The 12,218-nt window shown below is 36.7% G+C and overlaps 1 protein-coding gene across 3 annotated transcripts in view; it reads left to right on the forward strand.

Moving 5' to 3' along the window:
* The window catches only part of HSPBAP1 (HSPB1 associated protein 1), a 52,120-nt gene that overhangs the window by 3,377 nt on the left and 36,525 nt on the right, over positions 1–12,218 (forward strand). The window lies entirely within an intron of this gene.

Raw genomic sequence — 12,218 nt, forward strand, 5'->3', positions numbered from 1 at the left:
GAAGTCCAAAAGCAAATGTAATTGATGGGAAATGGGGAGAAAAGCTGTGCTGAGCCCATCTTTGAAAGAGGCCCTGGTCTTCCCCTCCAGTCAGAGGGCTCATTCAGAAGCACAGAGGTACTGATGAGCCCTGAGTACCAGGCAGATTGAATCTAAATGAGATTTTCCAATGAATTTTTTGGGGAGGGAAAGTGTGAGTAAAAGTTCGAAGAGTCTCACTTAGGGATAGGGACTGGGCTTGTGATTTAATTCATATGAGGAAATTCCTTCTCATGTAGGCTTGTTCCTTGCAACTCAAAGAGTTAGCAAGAAAGAGCATTGACAAGTTAAAGAACTTGTATGCTCTCTTCTGGTGCTGTCCTCCTGACTCACTTCCACTGGGTTTTCTGTACCAGGCCTCCTCCTTTGGCTCCCTTTTAGGTGTTGTCTTCCCCTACTAGAATGCAAGTTCCTTGAGGACAAGGACTATCTTTTTTGCTTATGTTAGCATTTCTAGTGCTTAGCACAACCTGGCACATAGTGATTTAATACATGCTTGTTGACTTATTGACCCTTGGATGACACCAAGTATTGCTGACTCCCTAGCCACTACCCCATGCTGCTTTTCCCTTTCCTAAAGTAGTTTAAAATCTTCTTAGGAAAGAAGTAAACACATAATAAAGATGACATTGTAAGAGACAACAGGTCTAAATTATTATCCTATAAGATTTATATGAGAGATAGTACAGAGCATTGATTTATTTGACAAATTTGTAAGGCATTATCCACCTCCAAGTCCTATGATGTTATGATAGTAAAGGTGTTGAATACTATGTAAATTTAGATAGAGATAACTGTGTGCTGGGTTAAGCCCTTATTTAAGTTGACTTCAGGTAAGTGGAAAGATGGGACCATGGTGTTAGCAAAGGCACAACTATGGGAAAATCCCAAGTCTTGTTTTGTAAACGGTGCGTTTAACCAGCTGTGAAGTTGAGGATTTGGTGATAAGGCTGGAAAGGTAGATCTGGGCCAGATTCTAGAAGATGCAGAGTGCCAGCCTAAAGAATTTAGATTTAATTATAATGGGCAGTAAAAAACTGTTTACGGTTTTAAGCATGGGTGTGACACTGTAGAGTTTTAGAAATCACTTGTAGTGTGTTGGATGGTTTGAAGGGGGAAATAAGACTGGCAAGTGGTTGCTTAGTTTTTCTTCCCAAGACACAGGTCTTCAGAAAGCATTCAGTAGCTCCAAGTTGCCTCTGAGATAAAATACAAATTTCTTTGCCCAAGGTTCAAGGCTCTCCATAATCTGAATCCAATATTCCTTCCTAACTTAATCATATTGCCCTTCACACATGGTCTTTTCTAGACACACTGGACTATTGTCTGATTTCAGAATCCATCTCCCACATCTGTGTATGTCATCCCCCTAGGCCTAAAATGTGCCTGCTCAGCTCTGCCTTTCAGAATACTTACCATCCTCCTCTGTTCAACTCTGGTTCCAGCTCTTGCTTGAAACCTTCCCTGATTCTTCCAGGTGTTAATGCCCTCTCTTTCCTCAAATTACCTTGGTATTTATTATATTGTATGTACATTTTGTATCCCCTCCTCTCCAATAGAATGGAAGCTTGATATTAGAAGTTACAGTAAAAATATTCCCATTAAGTTCATGTAGATAGGTAACTGCTGCCAGATAGCTATCACAACTTGTATATTCTGGAGGTTAAAACCTGGGTTTTATTATGCTTGAGCACAGTTTCCAGGATCAGAAAAATAACTGAACAAAGATTAGGATTCTAATGAAGATTTTCTAGAGAAAAATTGTGTCAGAGAGACAGATGTAATTTTTGATGTAGAGTCTCATAATCCTCTCCTCGTAGGTCATAAAAGTCACACAGACCTCTAGTCAAACAGTTAGTTACTTATTAAAAGTTAAGTTTCCAAGGTTTAGAATTTACAGTGGGTTAATTGAGAGGGCTTCTTGATTTAGAGCTAGGGAGATCCTTCAACAAAAAAATACATTAAATTACTTTGGGAAGCCCAAACTCCCTTTGACTTATCTCAGGAATGTAACAGGTTTCAGCCAGCTAAGTAACCTAACCAGGAGAAATGGCCCTGTACCTCACAGAAGAAAGATTAATAAGAAGTCAAAAAATTCTCATAACACTGGGACTGTTTAATTTTTGTCAGTAAGAATTAAGCCAACATTGTGCCAGATGCTGAAAATACAAAGACAAAAACAAAACATTCTCACCACATTTGATAGATGAAGCCAAGAGAGGCAGCAACTTGTTTGTAATCATCCCAGTAAGTTCTAGAGCCTGGGCTTAGGCCTGAATCTTCTCATTATAAAGATTCTTACCTAACTCTCGGGTTAGATGTTGTTATCGACTGTGGTATTAGCTGTGGACCTGTAGGCAATTCCCTTGGCCTCTTTGAGCTTTAGTTTCCATAATTTCTGTACAATGGGGATAATATGAGTTATGCCGCTTATCTTGCAGAATTGTCCTGAAGAAAGTGCTTGGCAGGCCTTAAAGCACTATACAAAATACTATTGTTGTAATTAAGTATTTAGTATTAGTGTTTAGGACACAAGATTTATTTTTTATATTTTTTTTTTTTCTGATTAACAAAGCATTTATTCTCTCTTCATTTCTCCTTCAGTTGAACAGTTTTGAAGAAAAAGGCTCATAATATGTACACATTCAAGGAAACAAATTCCCATATCTAAACATTTATGTCTCATTCTTCATTTTAAGTCCATTACCTCTCTTAGGAAGTAAGCAGGTAGCAGGCTTCATTATTGGTCCTCTGGAGACATGGTTGGTCATTGCTTTGATCAAAGTTGTAAAGTCTTTCAAAGATGATTTTCCTTATAATATTACTGTCATAAATTATTCTAGTTCTGCACTCTGAACTAAAAAAGAATGAAGAGCATAAGATGATCATGCTCCAGCAATTCTCAAACTTTGTGCTCATATGAACTCTTTACACTCTTACAAATTGAGTACCCCTGAAGAGCTTTTGTTCACATAGTTTATATGTCACATATCTATATTTTCAAAATTAGAAATTGAGGCATCTTAGTATTTTTAAAATAGTTTTGACTTCTCAGACTCCCTTGGAAGAGTTGGACACTGAGAGATTCCCATTCCATACTTCGAGAATCACTGATCTGGTTCATCTTCATAGGGTACGTGTAATATGAGTACCAGGATAGAAATCAAGAGTTAATAATATAGTCTTAGTTCTACAGCTGAATGATGTTGCCCAAATAAGTCACTTATCCTCTTGACCTCAGTTTCCTGATATGCCTTACAGAGGTTAATGAACCTGCCTTAAATTAACCTTTGCTATGAGAATTTCAAAAAGGGAATATGTATGAAAGTCCTTTGAAAAGCTAAAAATGCTATGCCATTGTAAGGTAGTGGTTTTTGTTGTTTTGTAGCTACCTCTTCGTACATTCTACAGCTCAGTAACAAAAAGGGGTCAGGAAAGCAGTTGTAGCTTTATAGAAAAGAAAGCTATTCTAGCTGCTGGAAAGACCCTCCAGAAGAAACAAATATAAGAGCTTTCCAGTAAATTAGGTTCAGTGGCAAGGCTACTAAAATTTGACAACTGATTGGATATGTGAGGCAAAGGAGAGTGAGGAGCCAAGAATAATTCTAAGGTTATGAACTTGGGAGATTGGAGAAATGGTGATATTTTCCAGTAGAAACAAGGAGAAGTTTGGGAAAAGGGTGACCTTGGGGGGCAAAGATAATGAGTTTTGTTTTGGATATGTTGAATTTGAGTTATTCCTGGGACATCTAGTTTGAAATATCCAATAAGCAATTGGTGATGCAGTTCTGAATTCCAAGGGAGAGACTGGGACTGGATATGTAGATTTGAGTCATCTGCATAGAAATAATAATTAAACGCATGGGAGCTGATGGAGGTACCAAGTGAGTGGAGACAGAGCCTTGGGGAACACCTACAATTGGGGCATGATATGGATGATGATCAAGCAAAGAATATTGACAAGAAACGGGTGCAATGTAATGGGAGACTCTGGCCCTTTTAGGCTAAGGCCGTTTCAGGTTCTCACTTTGAGTGAGGTAATGCCCATTCAGTGAATAGGCCTCTGTAAGAAGTGAGTCAAGGGATGGCCCCTTTAATTAGAAAAAAGAAAAAAAGAAACCTAACTGGAGGGGAAGACCCTCAGGGTTGCTGGTCAAAAGAGAAACAGTTACCATTGACATTCACTCTGAGCCAGGAGGGCCCAAAATATAGCCCTTAAATGGAGCTTAGGCAGGGATCTATTGTGGTCCAATTTATCAATCTATGAGCTTCAGAGTGAAATGGGTTGAAGGTTTGGTCTGTGAGAAGAGAGAAAGAAAGGCAGGATCTAGTCAGTAAATCCCAAGTTAACTGGGGAGCTTCCAGCCATCAAAATACATCCCTCACTCAGATCAAAGTCATCAAATTGTGTCATCATTTTCCGGATGTCATGGTTCTCTTTGAAAACGAAGGACAAGCACAACAAAACAGGAGGAAAATCAGGAAACAGTAGTCATGTCAAGAAAACTCAGAGGGAAAAGCTTCTCCAAGAGGAGGAAATTAAACCCCAAACCTGCCCCTCTGCTGAGGTGTGATGGTGATCCATGGGTCTGGTATATTTGCACTTATTTTCAGTTTTTTTCAGTCTCTTTTGTTTCTTTAAAAATGTCATATTGGGAAAGTTTTCAGGGAGAGAGGAATGATACTGAGGGGAATTTTTGGTGCTATAAAAAAGACAAGAAGCATTTATTTTCAGAAAGATGATCAATTCTCTGTATATTTTGGCTATCAGACTCTTAGAGATATTTCATATAAAGATTCTTCCCACTTGTTAATTCTGTTGCAGTGATTTTGTACTTGCAAAGAGCCTTTGAATTTTATATAATCAAAGTTGTCTATTTTTTATGATCATTTCTATCTCCTATTTGGTAAGAATTCTTCCCCTAACCATGTGTAAGGTACCTACTTTATTTTCTACTAATTTTTCAAAAATGGTGTTACCATTCTTTAGGTATAATATTCGCCTGAACTTTCTTGTAGTATGTTGCTTAAGATCCTGGCTGACCTATTTTTTTATGTTTTATTAATTCTTTTTTCACTTTTATGTCACTGCCATTTCTCAATGACTATTACCTCTCAAAAAAAGAATCCTGTGTAATATATAAGTGTAATCAATCAAAGCTAATCAGTGTACTGATTGGCTGTACCTGAAAATATTTCCTGTCACACCGATAGTCACTACTTTTCTACTGAAAGAGGGGAAACATGTAAGTGTCAGGGTCCTGAAACCTTTCACCATTGATTTTCTTTACATTCTTGTAGTTTTTGTATAAATTCTTACTCTGGTTCTACTTGCTTCACTTTACATTAATTTATACAAATTTTCCCCAGTTTCTCAGAATTCTCCATATTTGTCATTTCCCATGATATAATATTCCATTACATTTATTATACCACAGTTCAGCCATTCACCAGCTGATGGGCACCTTCTGGAACTTGGATACTATAAACAATTTCCCAATAAAAAAATTTCCATATGTAGGTAACTGGTATTTACCAGCCTTGTCTCACACTGTTGCTTTTCCTTGAGTCCTCCATCCTAACTGGATTATTTACTTCCCCAGGATGTCAGTGCTCTCCTACCTCTGTGCCAATGCCACTACCCTTTAAGCCTGAAATCACAGGTCCAGTCAGAAAAGAAATAGTTTTTTGCCTTGTATGCAAAGTAAGTAAAGTAAAATTTATATAAATATGTTATTTATAAATTCATATAAATCAGATCCAGAATTCATGTACCCCTAGCAGTTTTTTGAGGCCACTTACTCTAACATGTAACATCTTAACATGTAACTTCCCTGATGCCTTTCCCCCCAACTTGTGAAGCTAGAAGTGATTTCTCTTTCACATTTGTTCACATTTCATTATTTGCCCTTCTTAAATACTTATTCTAATTTGTATGATCTGAATGCATTAAGGACTGTGACTTTCTCCTCCTTGTCCAGCATCCAGTGTCCTACATTGTGCGTAGTTATGACCTTAATGTTTATTGAATCAATACTAAATGAACAAGAAGTAAGCAATTTGGTTCCTAGTCTAGTCTCTACCTCTTCGTTAGCTATATGAACTTGGCAAGTCACATAACCATTCTGTATCTCAGTTTTTTCCATGTTATCTGTGGAATAGTAACTCCTCTACTGACTGCCTTTCAGAGTTGTTTTGAAAAACAAAGAAATGAATGGAAAAACAATTTAAAATTGTAAAGTATCACACAAATAGCAGGTATCGTTGGGCTTTATGAAAGCTATAATTTTCTCTTTCATAACTATTGTATGGCTTTTCCTGTAGAATTGTATCTGGTATGAGAAATATGGAATCACTTTTGGTTTCAGGTATTTTGCTTTTGTCATGACAATATTCAGGAAACTTGGTAAACTGTACTTAACTATTTTCATGTTTATTTTTACTACTCTAAGCACAATAACTGGTCCATTGTGAGCTCTCAGTGTTTGTTGACTTATAAACTCTAATCCTTGGGTGTAAATCTAGCCCAGGTATTAACAGAAGCAAGAACATAAAATATAGAAAAGTACAACACCAGGCTTCAAATTGCCTTGCATTTTGCAGTAACAAAAAAGTTACAGGAAAAAAGGAGAAACTTTCAAATGATGTCTCTGTCCCAGAAGTTGAAGACATTGTAACTGAGGCTGTGGAAAATTGGCTGAATAAACACAGCACTTAAGAGAGAAAGGACTATTGTGATAGCATATACACTGTTGTTCTGGGTTTTTAAAGCAGTTTCCAAATCACCTAAAAGGAAAATACTGCACCACTTTAGATCTTAATGTAGTTTCCTTTCTTTTAAAGGCTATTGATGTTGCTTCAGAGTTGTTTTTTTTTTTAAAACTATGAGCTAATTTCCTGGCATGGGATAACCTGATGTTATATCCAGGGCTATTGAATTAATGCTACATAGTATTGAATTCTGTTTTATAGAAAATTTCGGTTTCATTAATTTAATGAAGCAGTACATTGCTGATTAAACTATTGAAAAACAAATTATCCCACAAGCAGCTGATTTCATTATTTTACTTATGGGCATGATTTCTGTAAATATGCTTGTTTTACTGTGTGGTAAAAAAATACCATGGTTTTGTTCCGCTGATATATGATCAACTTTTGAAAACAAAAATCTCTCTCTCCTTTTTTTTTTTTTTAAACCACCTGTTAAATTCCAAAAGACCAGTCAGTATTGGTGATAAGACACCATATACAAATAGCTAAAGTATGGTTAAGTTTGCATAGAAAAAGTATAGAGGTGTAGGCAAGCTGTGAAGAAGGAAAGCTAAATCTGTGATGAGAATTGAAACAACAAAGACTTCATAGAGAAGGTGGCGTTTGAACTAGGTTTTGAAGGCTGGGTAGAAATTCAGTAAGTGAAGAGTGAAGATTAGTGTGAGGTTATTCCTGGTATAAGAACTAGCTTGGGCAACTAAGTCGAGAAACACTGGACCTTGCATAGAGAACAGGGTTTGGCTTAGGGAGGGAGGGAATAGACTGAGATAAGGTTGGCAAAGTTATTTTGGAGCCATCTTGTGGCTGATCTTGAATGTCATTCTAAAGTATTTGGACTTCATTTAGTGGGTAATGGGGTACCTTTGAAGTTTTTTAAGTTGTGCAATGAGATGTAATCAGAATTGAACGTGTTCTCTGAGTTTCCTTCCAATTCTAACACATCTAATTTGACCCTCAGAACAACCTTATTATTATCTACATTTTGGAGGTGAGGAAAATGTGAGAGATTAAAGTAATTTGCCCAGGGCTGCATTGCTGTTAAATCTATTAATCTGAAGCAGAATGGAACCCAGGTCTTCCTGATTCCAGTTGGCTCCTTATTGGCTGCTACTGTTCTTTTTAGCTGTATGGCATTATATGGTGAGCAGTGAGCCCACCCATTCTGTCAGTCAATCAACAAGCATTTTTTAAGGGCCTGCTATGTGATTGTGCTAGGTTAACAAAGTCAGAAATGAAGAGAAAACCATGGGTTCCCTCAAGGAGTTTACATTCTAGTGACACATCTTTACGTAGCTGTTACTGCCCTCTGGTGGCCATTTGTCTATTTGCATGCGGATACTACTACATGTAAATAAATTCTGCAAATGAGATAATTATTTTATGGCCATTCTAAACCACTGGGCAATTTTCTCTAATACTTGAGCTAAACGGTAAGAGAAAAAACAACTCAAGGGGGTGCCAGTTCATCCTTTTTCTTTGCCTCCTTTTAAAGTCATGGAAATAAATTGTTAGGCATTTGTGTCACAAATATAGTACTTTGCAGAGGTGTCAAATTTGGGTCCAGATTAATATGTAATTTGGGAATGTTTAACAAAATAAAGATACAGTACCTCATAGATAATATCAATTTGTAGTTTTCCAAGTTAATACGTGATCAACAGGAGTTCTTTTCTATTTGAGTTTGATACCTGCTTTAAAACATAAAATGCAATGCTAAGTCAGGCCTGTGATTCCCATTAGTAGTCAATCTGTTTCTTAGAGTTACATCAGGGTCACTCTTGTGGAAGGAAAAATATTAATTCTGTACTCTGGACAAATCTTCCAGAAACAATTTTATTTTAACATTAATATCCAGGCCATTTGTAGCTTACAGAGATGTCCAAACTGGCACAATTCCTCATACCCTCTGTTGTGTATCTACCCCAAGATGATATGAAATAACATTTATGGAAATCTTAAGAAGATCATAATATGTTAAAATACACTTTTGAGTTCCAAAACAGTAATCATTCCCCCATTACTTTAGGATTAAAAATGGGTCCATACTCTCAAATCAGTGTCATTCTTTCTTAGGGTGAATTGTAGCAGGCGCTTACTTCAAGAATGGGGAAAGAAGAGATTGCTTGTAGATGAGTCAAGAGTCCAGTCACTTCTTGTAGAGTGGAAGGCTAACTAGATCTAAACTAGACCAGAGTTAGGATGGTTATCAGAAAAGCCTTGGCTTTAGTTTGGCTTACTTCTTGGGGGTGGGGGGGAGTCAGGTGGAGTTAAGTGATTTGCCCAGGGTCACACAGCTAGTAAATGTCCGAGGCTTCGTTTGAACTCATGTCCTCTGACTCACGGGTGGTGCTCTACCCACCATGCCATCTAGCTGCTTCTCTACTTGCTTTCTAAAAGGAAAATCCAAAGAGGCTTTTAGACTGGAGAAAATGTTACTTCTTAATATTTTCAATTTAACAAAAAAAAAGAAAGTTTTTTTAACAAGCTGCCACATTCCTCATGTTTCTGAGATATAAGCTCAAAAACTAGAGGATATAATTCCAAACATCTCCAGATTTCCTTAATATAATCCATATGGATATGAAACATTTCTATTTTCAGCCTTTTCTACCACTCTTGGGATAACAAGCACTATGATTTTTCAAGCCTTAATTTCTTTCTCAAACCGTAGTCTTGAATTTCCAGCTTTCTCCTTTAGGGACCTTGTTATAATTCTTTATGTACAGTTCTAGACACATAATGTGATAAATATCTGTTGAATTTATTCTTCTAACAAATGTTTGTTCTTTAATGGAATAGGTACTCAGTGATTATTTGCTAATGTCATCAAATAAATAAAATCCTATTTTCAAGTATTTTGGTGCTATAGCCACAACTTTCACATGGATCCTTGAGTTCAATTGATAGAGGAATTCTAAGGGGATCCAGAAGATCTTGTTATTAAGGAAATAAGGCAGGGAAACCTTCACTTTTTGATTTCCCATTAGGGAGCCTTGAAAAGAGGTAAAAGAGAGAGCTAAGGGAATACCTATTTGACATCTTATTCCAACCTTATTTTTTTTACCCATAATAGTTAAATTTTAATTTTTAAACTTAAATTCAAAACATTTAAAAAACTAGTTTAATGTAATGGTCTTAAGGTGTATGATCAACTCTTCAAAAGGTAGGAAGATGGGTCACATACCACTTCCTTCTACACAGTGTGCACTGTAATACCAATTTAGATTTCAAGATCTTTCCCACCCATGAATAGGCCATGTGACCTGCTTATGTCCAGGACGCCTGAGTCACGTGTGGTGGGAGGAGCGTACGGAGAGGAAAAGGATATTATGTCACAGGAAATGGGGAGAGAGAGAGAGAAAGAAGAGAGAGCACTAGAGTGGGTGAGCTGTTATGGCTGTTAATGGCCATTGTGATAGAGCTGAGGTAAAGTCGACCTCTGATAGCAGAACAGACTGTGATACCTGTACTGTGAGTTTGTCTTTGGAAAGACCTCAGCAGGGGGTTGGAGAGGTTTTGGGATGGCGAGGCTCCATGTTTTGATATTATGTATCGAATGCTTTGCTACTGTGTTGGATTGGATAGATGGCTTATGGGATATAGTTCTCTGATGTCTGAATAAACAGTTTACTTCTACCTTCTATGTGCAGAATCTTCTATACTTTGCAATATAGAACCACATAGACATTTTTGACAGTTATCATCTATGTTGTTATTATTGCCTTACTGATCTTACTATCTTGCTTTTCTTTGTGTATTTGAAGGGCTATCATGTGGGAAAAGGTTTAGATGTCTGTTCTGAATGGCAGACCTATGAGGGGTGGGTGCAAGTTGCAGAGAGATTTAGCCTTAATAAAAGGAAAGGCTTTTTGACGATTAGAATTGTCCATTGTCTCAGAGTAGAATGAGTACAAGTCCCTACATTCCAGATATTTTCATATAAAAGGAGTTGTTTCAAAAAAATTATTAAAAGGCAGCATTCTATTTAAACCACAGCAGGAAGGAAAGTATTATCTTTAAACCACAATAGCTTTTTTTTAGTCATTTGTTTCATTTTTTAAAAAATTTTTTTCCATTTTATATGAGGGAAATTCAATAATAAAAGAAAGATGTATAAATGAAGAACATGCAAGAACCATTTGTAAATTCTTTTAAATACTTAGAATTGTGCCTGCAGATTCCAGATTTTTCAAGGATATTAGAGAGTAGAACAGTTAAGGTCCTGTCTTCTAGTCTTTATCCTCTTCTCACTACACTACACTTGGGTATAGGTTTTGTCTTCTAAATGTTTGAAGCTGAAAATTTTAAATTATCTTTTCTCCTTATGCTGTTAATCATAATAAGGAAAAGTTGAATTTATCACAAATATGATTATCAAGTTGTGTTACTTCTGACTCATAGGATCATAGATTTAGATCTAGAAGTCATTGAGTCGAGGCTTCTCATTTAATACATAAGGAAACTGAGGCTGAGAGAGGTTAAGCAACTTGCCCAGAGTTACAGTAAGTTTTTGAGGAGTATTTGAATTGGTCTTCCTAACTCCAAACCCAGTGGTGGTGTTATTTTTTTTACCATGTTCACCAGTCTGCATTGTTATAAGGTGATATCCAATCCAATAAACTTTTCTCAGTACCTACTATGTGTCAAGCACTGTGCTAAGCACTGGGAATAAAGTTAATAAAAAGAAAGACAGCCCTTGCCCTCAAGCAATTTACCCTGTGAAGCTGGGAGACAGCACAGAAAGGGAGGCAGGAAAGGGGACAACTTTATTCCCTAGATTTGAAACCAAGCCAAACAGCAGATGTAAAGTGGAGTGAGCTGAGTCCTGTTTCTGCCCTCTGTAAAGGAAGGCATTGGAAGAAATTTAGTATTCCATCCTCCAGCCCATCAGCCTCAGGGTAGAGGAGGCTGAGGGGAAGGTGGTGTCCATCAAGGCTTCAGTTATCTACTTGGTGGTGAGTTTAGAAATGAGATTATCATGGAAGTGGCATCTTGTTCTATGGAGTTAAAACTAGGCAGAACAGCAGATACAAAGAGCAGATTTCCATTTGTACTTCTTAAATACTCACATATTAAGGTCACTAAGTATAAAATTTTAACTTTCCCCAATTTTGAAAGATTGTTACGTTATTAAATAGGCTTTTATTTGTGTAATTGAATCTAAGATATGTTTGGTATATTGAAAATCATAAATACTTGCCAAACGTAAAAGCCTTTAATATAGAAGAAAAAAATAGTTCAACAAATATCTTAAGTATCCAACTAGATTCTGTGAAGGACACCAACACTTGTGTGTAGAATAATAAAAGAATAAAATCAATTGCAATTTGAAATTTTCATTTTTATTGGCAGCTTTGTTTTCACGTCATATTCCTTTGTGAATATATCCTACCCAACTCCTTACTCAA

This window comes from Trichosurus vulpecula, chromosome 2 (genome assembly GCF_011100635.1).
Source record: "Trichosurus vulpecula isolate mTriVul1 chromosome 2, mTriVul1.pri, whole genome shotgun sequence".
In the NCBI taxonomy this organism is placed as follows: Eukaryota; Metazoa; Chordata; class Mammalia; order Diprotodontia; family Phalangeridae; genus Trichosurus; species Trichosurus vulpecula.